Source organism: Pteropus medius, unplaced genomic scaffold (assembly GCF_902729225.1).
Source record: "Pteropus medius unplaced genomic scaffold, Ma_sr-lr_union100, whole genome shotgun sequence".
Taxonomy (NCBI): domain Eukaryota; kingdom Metazoa; phylum Chordata; class Mammalia; order Chiroptera; family Pteropodidae; genus Pteropus; species Pteropus medius.
In genome coordinates this window covers 3,279,845-3,293,839 of record NW_024356335.1, presented here as the reverse complement: position 1 = coordinate 3,293,839, position 13,995 = coordinate 3,279,845, and the positions used below count along the sequence as shown (strand labels likewise).

The 13,995-nt window shown below is 57.6% G+C and overlaps 2 protein-coding genes across 2 annotated transcripts in view; one reads left to right on the top strand and one right to left on the bottom strand.

Moving 5' to 3' along the window:
* Positions 1-13,995, bottom strand: part of RALGPS1 (Ral GEF with PH domain and SH3 binding motif 1) — a 250,459-nt gene that overhangs the window by 83,313 nt on the left and 153,151 nt on the right. The gene's annotated exons all lie outside the window — the stretch shown is intronic.
* Positions 4,295-13,995, top strand: part of ANGPTL2 (angiopoietin like 2) — a 33,327-nt gene continuing 23,626 nt past the window's right edge. The window contains exon 1 of the mRNA XM_039861568.1: positions 4,295-4,781. The gene's annotated coding sequence lies outside the window, so the exon portion shown is untranslated. The remainder of the gene's footprint in view (positions 4,782-13,995) is intronic.

Genomic DNA, 13,995 nt, shown 5'->3' with positions numbered 1-13,995 from the left:
AGTACCTGACATAAAATATATTTCGGATGAAATTAATAGATTAGATGCTATTGAAGAAAGAATTGGCAAACTTGAAGACAGGTAATAAAAAAAGATCCAAACTGAAGAATAGAGTGAAAAAATAGATAAAAATAAAAAAAATACACAGAGCTTCAGTGACCAGTGGGATAACACCTAGTGTGTAAATGGAGTCCCAGAAGGAGAGAGGAGAGAGGGCTGGGCGAAAGAAATATTTGAAGGAACAATGACCAACCCATAGATCTAAGAAGCTCAATGAATCCCACGTAGAATAAATACAAAAAAAAAAAAACAAAACAAAAACACACACACATCTAGTCACACCACTGTCAAACTACTAAGTCAAAGACAAAGAGAAATCTTTAAAAGAGTCAGAGGGAAACAAAACCATTGTGGACACAGGATTAGCAAGAAGGAAGAGAGCTGACTTCTTATGAGAAATTACATAGGCCAGAGGACAATAAAATGGTGTCTAGAAAGTTCTAAAAGGGCAAAAAACGTCAATTTGGGGTATGTGGAACCTGAAATGGTGGTGAGACTTTGCAGTCTCACACTGTCTCGTACAGAGCATCTCAGTATGACATCCCAACGTTCCCAACAACAGCAAAGAAATGGTAACGACGCGGTAACACGTGAAATCGTTTACACAAACTGTGGGCAGAATTAAGATTCTTTGTATTCTGCCACCGTGTGAACATCAGACATTTTTCATCCTGATGTAAACTCTATAAAGAAAACGGAAAATTCCCTTCTCCTCAAATGCTTTAGCGACGTGGTAGTTTGGTCCAGTGGGCTGGTGGACCTGTGAGGATGGAGCTCCTCGAGGTCGGGGGGACTCCAAGATCCAGGAGCCATCAAGGGAGAAGCCTGACAAGGATGATGGGAGCAGGGATGAGCAGCAGCAGCGGCTGCTTCTCCTGAGCAACTGCCGAATGCTGAATGCCAGGCCTCGTGCGGAGAGCCCCCGGTGCGTTATTCTAACCCTCGCGCTAACCCCGAGGACCGTTATCATTTCTTTTTTTTCTAAAATGAGGACACAAAGTCTGAGAGAGAGCCGGAAAGCTGCCCAGTTAGTGACTCTGAGCCTCGCTTCCTCGCTGCCCCCCTTCCCCGGTGAGCCGCCCACGTGTCCACTCCGCTCCACGGGCCATTCCCCACGCCCTGGGGCACAGGGGACTCACAGCCAAGCGAAGGAGTTAATAAAAATTACTACAGCCAACGTTCATTGAACACGTACTACGCACCAGCTGCTGTGTGTTCTGCTCAATGGGTCGCATTTAATTTTCACAACAGCCCTGTGAGGTAAATCCTTCTTTTCACAGATGAGGACAGTGAGGCTCAGAGCGGCCGAGTGGTAGGCCTAGGGTCTGACTCTGCAGCTCAATATCCCCAGCAGCACCCTCAACTGCCCACGGCCACCAGAGGGGCAGCGGTTGTGCGAAGAGGTCAGGGCAAGGCCACCCTGAATTGTGAACGCAGATTTGTCTTCAAGGGACTTGGGCTGTGCCTGTTCCCAGAGAGTGGGAAAGTCCTGGGCACCCCCCGACCCAGTGAGTCCTCCTGCCCCCGACCACCTCTCCTACCGGGACGGCTGCGACCATCTCCCCCCAGCTCTGGGTGACTAGCCTGAAGCTCCCATCCACCCAGGCTCCACTCAACAATGAATGGGCGGCTTCTAAAAACAAAAGCGCGTCGGAACGGTGTCTTGCTTAAAAAGTCCCAGAGGCTCCCGACTGCCCTTGGGATAAAGTGCCGCCTCTCACGAGGCCTCACCTGCTCCTCATCGCTCTCAGCCAAGTGCACGGCCCTCAGCTCCCGGAAAGAATGCCCGCAGCTGCTCCCGCCTCGGGGTCTGCTCCGGTTCCCACTGCTGTGTGACAAATCACCACCCACATGCAGTGGCCGAAACCACCATGTTTATGCCCTTGTGGGTTCTGTGGTTGGCAGTTCAGACATGGAACAGTGGGATGGCGTCTCTCTCAGGTGTCTGGGGGCCTCTCCAGCTGGGGGGCACTCGATGGCGAGGGGCTGGAATCACAGAGAGGTAGCTTTCCTCACGCGTCTGGGGGCTGATGCCGGCTGTCCGCTGGGACCCATGCTACATGTGGCCTCTGCATGCTTCCGGGTAGCTGGACTTCTCAGGCGCCAGCCTGGCTCGGGCTCCAGAAGAGAGTGTCCCAGTGCACCAGGCAGAAGCCGCACTGTCCGTTCTCACTCGGCCTGAGAAGCCAGGCAGCATCACTCCATTGTGTTCTGCTGGCTACGAGCAAGTCACAGACCCACCCAGATTCAAAGGGAGAAGGAAGAGGCCCTGCCTCTCCATGGAGGAGTGTCAAGGTCTCATCGTGGACCAGGAGAGACTGTGAGGGCCACCTTTGAAAAAGCGAGCCACCACACGGCCTTCAGACACTGCCGCCTCCACCTAGACCATCCCCTCTCCACACTCACCACTGATTCTCACCCAAAACGCGGGTTTCGGCCGAAGCGCCACGTCGTCAGGGAGCCCGCCCTCACGGTCCCGCCCCGGCTCTATCCGGCCTCCGGCTTAGATGCTCTCCCTCAGTGCCCAGTGCGCCCCGTGTACCCCCAGCTGTCTGTCTGTCTCCCCTCCTGACTGTGAGCTCTGTGAGGACAGGGTCTTTGCCTCCTGGTGTTGGCTTGAGTACATTCCTAATAAACAAATCCTGGAGAAGAGAGAGAGACAGAGAGACAGAGAGACAGAGACAGAGAGACAGAGACAGAGACAGAGAGACAGAGACAGAGACAGAGAGACAGAGAGAGAGAGACAGAGAGAGAGAGAGAAGGAAAGAAGGACGGACAAGCCAGCCTCCAGGCTATCGAGGGTGCAGCTCGAAAAGAATTCAGCTCCTTGGGCCTTTGCTGATCCTGAGCCCCCAGCCTGCCGTGGCCCCACCACAATGGCTCACCGTGGTCCAGAGTAGGTGGGCATCTTCACCCCCACCGTAGATGTGTGTGTGTGTGGGGGGGGGTCCTGTCTAACCCATCCGTCTAGCTCATGTTGTGGCCCATAAGATACTGGGGGCTTTTGGCAAAGGCCGACCTTCTAAAAAGGGACAGGGCTGACAAATGGCAAAGGGAGAGGGTCTGATGGGCTGAGAACAGTTGAGGCAAGAAGAAAAGCCTGCTCCCTGCAGAGACAGGAGTGGTGAAAACGAGCCGTGATGGACCCATGAGCCCAAGGACCAAGGACGTGACACACTGTGTCTCGGGGTGGGGGGAACCCCATTAAAATGTCTCTCCCAATTTGTACCCAAACATCAGTACCACCACCACCACCATCATCACTGAATTTTTTTTTAAAGGAAAGTGCGACCACCAATATTTCACGTGGCCACGGTCCAGGCAGAGGGACACACCTGTGCCTGGCTGCTCCCTTCCCGGTCCCCGCCCCCTCTCTCCTGCAGGACCGCGTACTTCGCGGGGGCCCGTGCTGTCTTCGCCTTTCCTGCTCTGACCCTGTCAACACTCACGAGCTCCACACCGGTGACAGACTGCTGAGGACCGGTGGACCCCCATTATTTGTTCCTCGAAAAGCCTGCTGGGAGGGGCTGGTTCAGAGCAACCGCTGGCCCACCTGACCCCAGAGTCTGAGTTCAGACCACCGAGGCGTCCCTGCCCTGGGCTAAGCCCCTTCCCCACTGCCCTGGAGGCGGGTTGCTCGTTAGCTCATTTGCTGCTGCGTGAAAGGGATGCCAGGGAGGCGAGGGGACTGAACCCCAGCCGCTCAGGTAGGAGGTGACGCAGCATTTCTCCAGCGCTGCCTCACCCCAGCCGGCGGCATTTCCACTCTCCCGGGCTCCTGCCTCCCAGTAACTTTCACAGCACGGCACGGATGCTGCTGGCTTCCGTGCGGACAGCCTTGGGCTCCCTTCCCCAGGGTTTGGAGCTGGGAGTGAGCCCTCGGGGAGTCTGTGCGGGGGGGAGGGGGGGGCTGCCCCGACTGAAACTCTGTGGGCAGTGCACAGCAGAGGACCCGGCTTCCTGCCGCCCGCACGTCAGTTGCCTGCACAGCTGGAGCGGATCTAAACCCGCTACCTGAGTCAGAGGGGAAGCTTTGTGCGTTGCAAAGTGCACCAGGAGCTGCCCCAGCTTTGGGAAGCACTCGGGCCAGGGAGCAGAGCTGGCCAGGCTGCTCGTGCCAGGGAAGGAGGGAGCCCTCCGAGGCCGCCAAAGCGGGCTGGGGCGGGAGGGGCCGGGCCAGCTGGGGCCGGAGCTAGTGTGACATCACCGGGCGGCCCGCCTCTGTCTGGGGCTGAGGGGAGGCCCGGAGCCTTTCTGGGGCCTGGGGGATCCTCTTGCACTGGTGGGTGGAGAGAAGTGCCTGCAGCCAACCAGGGTCAGGCTGTGCTCACAGTTTCCTCCGGCGGCATGTAAAGGCTCCACAAAGGAGTTGGGAGTTCAAATGAGGCTGCTGCAGACGGCCTGGGGACGGACGCGAGGCAGCCCCGAGCTGTGCCGCCCGGGTCGGAACCTGCACGGCACGGCCCGCAGGCAGCCGCCGGCCCCCGCCGCACGAGAGGGCAGGTTGTGAGCAGCTCCGAAGGACCCGCGGCCAGCCCCGTCCCAGCCTGGCCGAGCCCCACCGTGCGGGCACAGCAGAGCCAGCACAGGCCAGTGAGGCAGGGCTTCTGGGTGGCTGGCTGGCCTGAGACTCGGGACCCCTCCTGGAGGCCATGGACGGGCTGCCCCGCTGACGGCCAAGCATGTGAGCAGCTGCCCCGGAAGCACGCAGGAGGGACGAGGTAAGGGGCCAGCTCCGTGGTGCCGAGGGGCGGGAGCGAGAGGCAGCAGCTGGCCCCGGGTCTGGGGCTCGAGACCCCAGATCCCTCCGGCCGGGGGTGTGTGTACAGCTGGATCCCGGAAGGTGTCACTCCTGCTTTCACTGGGAGCCAAGCGAGGCGTGTGCCGGGGCAGGACCTGCAGACGCCCGGGCAGAGGGTGGTGTCCCAGGCACGAGCTCGTGGGCTGGGGTTCCGAGGCCCCACTCTCCTGCTCGGACAAAGAGCCTCTGGGTGGTGGCGGTGGCTCCTGGGCACGGCCCGGGCTGGGGTGTGTGCACGCGTGTGTGCTGTGTAGGTGTGCGCCACAGGGGACAGCGGACCGAAGGCGTTGCGGACAGCAGGGGTAGCCGAGGACTCAGGAAGTCGTTTGGAAGTTTTGGGTCCCTCTGCACCCCGGATGGGGACGATACGCGGGCAGGGCAAAAGCAAGTGCATCTGCGGGAGCCGGGAGCCTTGTCCAGAAAGGTCCCGGAGCCCAGCAGCCTGTACTCACGCCCTCAGCGGGGCGCGGAGGGGCGAAGGGCTCCACGCTGGAAGGGACGCGGCAGCCAGAGACGTCTGCCTGGGGCAGAGTGCTGCCCCGGCTTTCCCTGCACGCCCGATGACACCTGATCCCTCCCCGCCCCGGACGGTACCCCAGGGAGCCCAGGTCTCCAGCAGACTGGACACAGGCTGGGAACTAGGGGAGGGCTCCCCAGCACCGGGCGGGTGGGGGGCATGACAGTGCGGGTTCCACATTCCGTGTCCCTTGAAAGCGCTCCGTGTTAGATAACATTTCCAAACAGAAACTCTCCCCTGATCCCTCCCTCTCCTTCTGTGATATGTGTGTCACGGGTCAGCTACTGCCTGTGCCGTGGGATTACGAGAGCTCCTAGAGGCCGCTTCGGGCACTGAGGGAAGATCTCCTCTCAGCGGGCTCTGAGGAAAGCTGAGGACGCCCCTTCCGAAGCCGGCCCGACGCCCCCCACGTGTGCGTCCCTCACTGAGGCACAGCGGGGTAGGGCCCACGAGCTGGGTTCGAATCCTGGCTCTTCCACTTGGGAGCCAAGTGACTCCGGCAGAACGCTTAGCCTGAGCCCCAGTTTCCTTTCCTGAAAAATGAGATAATAATAGCGCGCATCTCTCAGTAACCACTAGTATGTATATTGCACTTATAAAACTTACCCCGAGCCAACCTGCAGAATCTTCACAACTGCCCCATAACGTAAGAACTACTATCCGCCACCATCTATAGGTGAGGAAATCAAGGCACAGAAGGTAAGCAAGGTGCCCAAAGCTACACGGTTAGGAAGCGCCAGCTCCGGGACTTGAACCCAGCACGCTGAACCATGGATCAGGAGGATCATGAGTGGTCATGCCTGGGCAGGCCTGGTGTGCGACGAAACCGCAGAAAATGCTAGTCACTGATTACTATGAACCATAACGCTGAGAATCGCAGCGAGGGAAGAGCAGAGACCCAGACTCTCTCTCTGCCCTGACACATCCTGCTAGGGTATCGGGAAATCCGCAAGGCTGCCCACCCCGGGGGTCCTTCCAGCAGCCCGAGGGGGGTTTTGCGTCTGGGCTGAACGCAGCACATCCGGGTCCTAGAAGCCCACACCGAGGAAGAGGGCAGACGCACTGACACAAGGAATTCAGTGTGTCCGACAGCGACCTTACAGGACAAGCATCCTGCCACCTGCACGGGCAACACCTGTCTGCCTGTTGGTACCCCAGGCGGAACGGAGAAAAGTGAGCTACCTCCGCGCTGCAGGAAGCCCACAAAGCAGGAGGACCGTGCCAGGCCTGCCCTGGGGTTGCAGAAGGAGAAGTAAAGACCCCTCCCCCAAACCCCATCCCTATCACCAAGTCTGGCCACATGGTGGCCAAGTCCGGTGGATCCGACACCAGCCAACACTGGTGCATCTTAACCCAGGACAGGAGCTTCTCTCCTGTGGCCCCAGAGGTCTCAGGAGGCTTCCTGAACTCCGGGAAGCATTTTGAAAAGCTGACATTAAACATTTGCTTCTCTAGCGCAAGGCCTCTGGGCTGCAGAGGCCCTGGCCTGGAACCACGGCGGCTCACTGTGCTCTCTGGGCAGCCCAGGCCGAGCAGAGGCTCTGACTTCACAGGCCTGGCGAACAAAAGTAGGATTATTACTCCATAAAGACAGTCGCGAATAAAGCGCATGGCCCAGGAGGGGACTGCACGGTATGGCTCCAAGCTCAGGGGCAGAATACCTAAGCCATTCCTCCCTCTGCTCCTCCATCCACGATGATTCGAGTACCCACTGGGCACACTCATTATCTCAATTCATCCTCACCACAACCTACGAGGGAGGTTCCAGTCTTAGCATCCCACTTTACAGATGAGAAAACTAAGGCTCAGAGAAGATAAGCAACCGGCCCAAGGTCACACAGACGATGATGATCATGTGAAACTGGATTCCTGGTCAGTCTGGCTTCAAAACCCATACCTTTTCCCCACCTCGCCACGCTGCCCTGTCCAAGGCATCTTGACTTCTGATCCTGTCGCTGGGTCCCTGCCCGTGGCCCTTAGCAGCCCAATCTGTTGGGTTGCTGTCCTACAGAGAGCTGCACCACCCCATCTGAAAGCGAAGTGCTTGCCCAATGTGGATGCATCACTTGCTTGTTGTAGAAGCCCACCTCTGAGACAGGACGGGCATTATTGCCGCCTCTCTTACAGACGTGCCTCCGCACAGCCACACAGCATGCCTGTGGTAACGTGGTCAGGGAGAGGAGGAGCAGGATTCTGAGCCGGGCTGCCTGACTTCAGAGACCCCTGCACCTGGTCCTTGGCGCAGCTGCACCCCCATGTCGGCACCTCGGAACTCTGGCACCAGCTCGGCGGGGCAGAGCCTCAGGCAAACATCCATCCGTGTGCCTGAGATACCACCCATGCATTTCCTGTGCCCTACCTGGAGACTCCAGGGGCTGCAGGATCGGCACGCAGGTCCTCAGGGTCTATATCGGGCTGCCGGGCCACACCTGAGCAATTTCTCAGAAGCCATCAAGGAGATGGCACCTGGTAGCTACATCAGAACAAACAAAACCGACAGCAGCCCCGCCCAAGGCAGGTACACTCACCTCTGGCCTCTCCATGAATCACAGCTCATTTCGTCTGAAATGGTCTCCGTTGACAGCAGTCAGAAGCGAGAGGAGGCTCTGCTTCTCTGCACCCACAGCCCAGTGGGGGGAAGCGGAGGGCGCGTCTAATCATCACACGAATGCACAGAGCAGACTTATAACGAGGAAGCACGTGGCGCTGAGCGTCCCACAAGATGAGTGGCACTGTCCCCACTTTACGAAGGAGAAAACTGAGGCTCAGAGGGTGCGGCACCTCTGCCAGGGTCTCCCCGCTAGTGGGCCAAAAAGCAGGGATTCAAACCCAGATCTGGGCTCATTCCACCCCAGCCCGCTGCCATCCTGGACAAACACACTGTGGAAATCTCAAGAATGAATCAATTCATTGAATAGCATTTCTTTTCTGTGAATTTATATAAAACACCCCAAATAGAAGGGTTATTCAGTCACTGGCAGCTTGGAGTTTGTGGTGATAGGTCGCATCAGAACCTCATTCTGAGGGTAGTTTCTATGACGAAAACAGAATTTCCTCACTTCCACTGGAAGCCATATGACCGATTTAATAACAGCTTGGGGTGGGGGGCGGAGACACTGCAAGCATCACAGTGCGATGTTGTAAAGCGCTGTAAAACGTTAGTGTCCCGTTACATGTACACATCACTGTAAGATGTTCTGACCGCAGAAAGCTTCATGGGTGTATGTGCGGGGGGCGGGGGGGTGGGGGGCAGCAGGCCTCTTACAATCAAGCTATTGTGTCAGGTCTATTCTCTGGCAGAACCGGCCTATCTTGGGGACCAGCAGCCCCAGAGCCTCAGCTTCCCCCCGCTGCCTAGTCCTCCAGCAAGGCAGGCCCAAGATCATCTCGGAGAAGCCCTGAACAAACTGTTCTTATCTCCAAGAGGTGCCTGGGGACCTGCCCAGCTCCCGCAAGGCCCAAACTCCTGCCCACGAGGTCCCACCCCAACCTCCACGAAAGAAAGGTTCTATGTCTTAGTCACCGCTGAACCTCCAATACCCACTCAGGGCCGGGCAGAGAAGGCATCTGTGGTGTGAGTGAATGAAGGAATGAATGAATGAGTGAACGAAGCAAGCCTAAGACCCAGGCGAACGAGCCTCTCGAGCCTGGGGAGCCACACCATTCCCCCCGTGTTGTTCAGCCAAGGTCTCTTTTGGGATGTGCCTCTTCTCCCACCTCATGGTCCCCCGCCCCTCGTCCCAGCTAGATGAAGCGCCACTGCAGCCTCCTGAGTCTCCCCATCGGGGCACGGATCACTGCATTACAAATGCCTGCTCTACGTGTCACCTACGATTGTGGGCCCCCGGAGGGCAAGGGCCTTCCGTGTCCCTGCTCTTCCTCCCGCCCCCAGCACAGGGGAAATGCTCAGGAAATATGCTCGATGAAGGAAATCCCTGAATTCCTGCGTAGTACCCCAGGTGCCACCCTGCCTACTGGGTAGGCAGAGGGGGAATCGCCCTGACCTTGCTTTAAAGGAGCTCGCGGTCTGCGGGCACACAACAAGCTGTGTGTTGGGTGCTGTGACCGAGGGAGCCCCGCGGCTCCTGGGAGCTGGAGGGGCCCTCACTGCACGTGGAGGGCTTCATGGAGAGGTGGACTTGTGCGGTCAGCTTAGGAAGGAAGACAGGCACGTGACACGGGGAAAGGTGGCATGAGCAGAGGCAGGGAGGTGTGACAACCGAGGCTGCTTTTAAGCAGGACTCTGACAAGACCAGATTTAAGTTTCAGAAAGACGGGCCTGGAGCTGCACTGTTCCAAAGACAGGGAGGCCACCTGAGACTGCGTGGAAAAGAACCTGGCTCTGGATTCAACCAACCTGGTTCCAAGCCCAGCTCTACCTCTTGGTAGGTGCGTGGCCCTGGGCAAGTGCCTTCATCTACGACCTCTGTTTCCTCATCTGTGAAATGGGGACCGTCTTAGCCCCTTCCTTATAGAGCTGCTGGGATCAGTGAGGCAGACACAAAAAGTACTTGTCCCAGTGCTCGAAGGATGAGCCCATGCCAACAGGCTGAGGTGGCCCCGGTGCCAACCACTCAGCCTGGCCCAGAAGAGCAGCCCCAGGCAAGGCCCGGTCCTCTCCGGAAGCCACCTGGGACAGCGCTGTCCACCCAGCCCCTGGCTTCTCCCTCTCCTCTGGAGCTCCCCCAATTCCTGGGCTCCAGAGCACACGAGGCCCTGCCGGAAATGCAACAGCCAACTCAGAAGCTGGGCTCTGAAATGGCTTCTGCAGACTGTCCCCGCCTCTGCTCTGCTGGCCGAGGCTCCTGGCACAGAGGGCTCAGTGCGCTGGCTTTGGGGGAGTCTCAAAATGGTTCTCAAATAATGCACCGTGAAAAAGTAACAGCAGTATCCTTGTCCCCCTGGCAAAGGCAACCAGCCCCCCACTGCCTAACCACATCCCCTCGTACCCTATGATCTCATGGTGTGACCACAGTCCGCCTCCTCCGTGAACTCAGCCCTCCCCTGGAGCCAGCAACTCCCCAGTGGCAGAGCGCTAGAGCCCAGGACCTCGGGCTTGTTCACTCCCCCAACGCCACTCTTCCAGGCAGGTCTGTCTGATCCTACTCTACCATCTTCCCTGGCTCACACCTGCGTCCCTCTTATCCACGATAGGCTGTAGCCACGCACAGTGCCTGGGAAGGCTACAAAAATGGGCGACGGGAGGCCATGTGGATGGACAAATGGTTCGTGGACGGTCTTATGAGAGCCGAGCTGGCAGGGCCTGGGAACTGGTGCCCACATGGTCTTCTGGTGGGAAGTGATTCACAGGATCCTAGGCTGAGGGAGGGATGGCCGTTGGAGATGTGGCTGGTCCCTCCCTGGCCTCCAGGCTGGCGGTGAATCACCTAGGACAAGGATGCACAGTCCCTCCACCAGGTCATCTAAGGAGAAGATGCCACTGCTCACCATAGATGCCCATTTTGGGGTCTCACCACTTAGATGATCAAGAAGCTCCTTCTAAGATGCAACAAAACTCGCCCTTGTGCTGACCTGAAAGCCATGTCTACTTCGGTCAACAGTGACTAAGAAGTAATCTGCACCCGGCCATTAGCCAGACAGGCGCCTTTTATTCACACCGGTCAGGGAGACAATCCTGCCGGAAGTGGGGGCACGGACTCGGCAGTCGACAGCTGAATCCCGGCCCTGATATTTACTTCAGGCGACCTTCGGCAAGGAACTCGACCTTTCTGGACCCAGGTTTCCGCTACTGCGAAAGGCAGATGATAACAGCTTTCTCCCAGGTATAAAGAACACATAAGTTGTTGCCCAGTCGGGGCACTTTTGAGAGTAAAGGGGGTACCATTAATAATTACATGAGACAACACACCTCAGCTGGGGCCAACCAGGACTCATAGTCCCCTATTCACAGGGTTGAAGCACCAATGAGGTAGCGTGCAGCTGGGCACAGAGTGTGTTTACGACAAACAAGTGGCAGCTGTTATTGTCTATACTATTGGTCCTGTGGTCCGCTGGGCCCTCTAGGGCCTTCTCTTCTGGAATTTCCTTTATCTGGATTCCTCCCACATCCTGGATTACCAACTGGTTTATGTATTACCCTCTGGCACACCGCACATCACAAACAGCTTTGCTAGGACAACTGTCAACTTGGAAGTTTTGATTTTCTCTTATCTGCCCTGATGTTGGCTTAACAATCTTGACTGGTGCTCAGGTCCGTCAGACTCACGCAGACGCGGCTCAGGTTCTGGGCTTCCCGGAACCCAGATGTCGGGGCCAGGCGGGTTCCAGACCCCTTCATCGCCCTGGCAGGCCCCCCGCAGTGCCTCTGGCCTGGACTCACATCTGGCCTTCCTCTGCGATCACAGGACGATGGGGGCAGGGCTGGCTGGGGAGGGTGGCGGGTTCCGTGAGCCCTTCAGACAGGACCACAGCCTGGACTGGGGATGGAGCTCCATCCTGAGACCTGGATTTAATTCAGGTTTCCCGGGCGCCAGCGGTCCTGGGGGTCTCAGGAGCTCTCCTGTGCATCCCCTGCCTGGGGCGGGGTCAGAGAATAACCCCTTTTGAGTTTCCCGTCACTGCGGCACCTTTGCTTCTATACATTCGGCATGGTACACTGTGGAGTGCTGTCACCAGCTCCGCCACTTGGTAGCACTTTGCTCGGTGACTCATGGTCTTTGCGTCTCAATAGTTTACTCACCTGCACATGGCGATAATGGTCATCCCTGCTGGTAGGCTTAAAAGCATTTTCGTGGCAATTAGAAAATTGCTAATATAAATATACAGAACTACGAAGACAATGGATGTGCGTTGCGCTTCCCAGGTGCACAGCACACGGCTTGGGTCGTGGAGCCCCGAAGTCACAGGGCTCCCCTCCCAGCGCTGCTGGGAGGTCAAGAGAGACGGTGCACGTCAAGTGCTTGGGTCAGAGTGCGAACGGGCTGCAGTTCTTTCTTAGTTCAAATACTAGTATTTGAACTTTCCGCATTCCTAACCTCTGGGGTAAGGGCTCACGAGAGTACCCCAGGCCAGCAGCGTCTGCCACAGGGCAGGACACACAGCTCCACCTTATGAAAACACTTCTTCCCACAAAGTGGCCCGTCACCTGGGCCGCCGAGAGGGACGTGGACCCGTGGCGTGAGGCCCCGCCGCCACCAGGCCCAGCAGGGACGCTCACAGCTGCCCTCGGGAGGCGGGGCAGGACCCAAGGCCACTTCCCAGCGAGCAGAGGTCCTCACGTGGCTCGGTCACACCAGCCGGCCGCGGGAGGGAAACCCGTGCCTAATGGAAACTCCTTACAATACAATGTGGAAAAGCTATTTCAAGAATCGTTTTTATTTTCATTTCGAAGCCAAGGAAAACAGTCGGATTTGCTTTTCTTTGTTGGTCACAGGAAGAAACCAGGGAGCATCGCTTTGCCTGGAGCTGAGTTCTTCCCCAGGTCTAAGATGGCTGGAATGCTGGGGGGTTATTTCTCTTGGGATGCAATTAGTTGAATAAATATCAAAGAGAACAAAAGTAAACAAACTCATCACTGCCCATTAAGAACTGCCAAACTAGCAAAAAAGAATGAAGGGGCAGGGAGAATATCTTTAAGGAAAACAAATGACTCCGAGCCAAGGGCAGCGCAAGGAGCACAGCCCTTGGTGTCAGGCTGACCCCAGCTCTGGGCTGGGCCGGCGCGGACCCTTATCTGCCATGTGCTCTGGGAACGTCGCTTAGCCTTCCGGGTTTGTGTGTCCCCATTCATAACAACATCACTGCATCACCTGGGACAATGCGCGCCAGGCACCCAGCTCGGGGCCCTGTTCCCTCCCTCACTTCTTGTAACTCAGGTGGCTCCAAGTCACTCCCGCCAAACCCAGACCCCACGGGAATGTAAGACCTTGAATTCTGCGGCTTCGTGACTGGTCCCACCGCTCACAATGGGACCTCGAGCGAGACACCTGACACCTTGTCGAGCCTGTTTCCTCACCCTCGGAGGATAGCACAAGACTGAGGAGCTCTGAATGTGGCAGTGATTACATGAGACGCTGTGTGTGCAAACGGCCTCGCGAGCCCAAAAACCTGTTAACTGTCGAGTTTGGTTCACTTCTTAATCGAACGATCGCAAGGAGTGTTCTTTACAGACGGCACACACAGTCCGATGGCATTGACGTGCCTCCTGCCTCCCCGCTCTGTGCTCAGCGCTGTGTGACATGCTGGAGACACCAGGCGGGACCCAGTCCGTCCAGCAAACTGCTTCCGCGCTGGGAAGTGAGGCCGGATGACCGGGTCAGAGCCCAGCTCTGTGACGCTCCGAGTTCCTCCTCTGTGAAACGGGACAATGAACCGCGCACCTCCGGGGGGAACGGGAAGAGAGCGCGGAGACGGTGAAAGGGCCGGGCACGCCGCCCGCATGGGGCCAGCGGCCCTCGCGGCCAGCCCGCCTTCGCTGTCCTCGTCATGACGCCACCATCACGTCATTCATCTCTGGTGTCGGAAGCGCTTCTGTGTTCCTGACCTAGTGTGCCAGGTGGGTCGGATCACCCCACTTCACGCGGGGTCTCAAGTCCAGGGGCACAGAGCTTTGCCCAGGAAGCCGTGAGAGCCTGCACCTGGACGGGGACAGACAGTG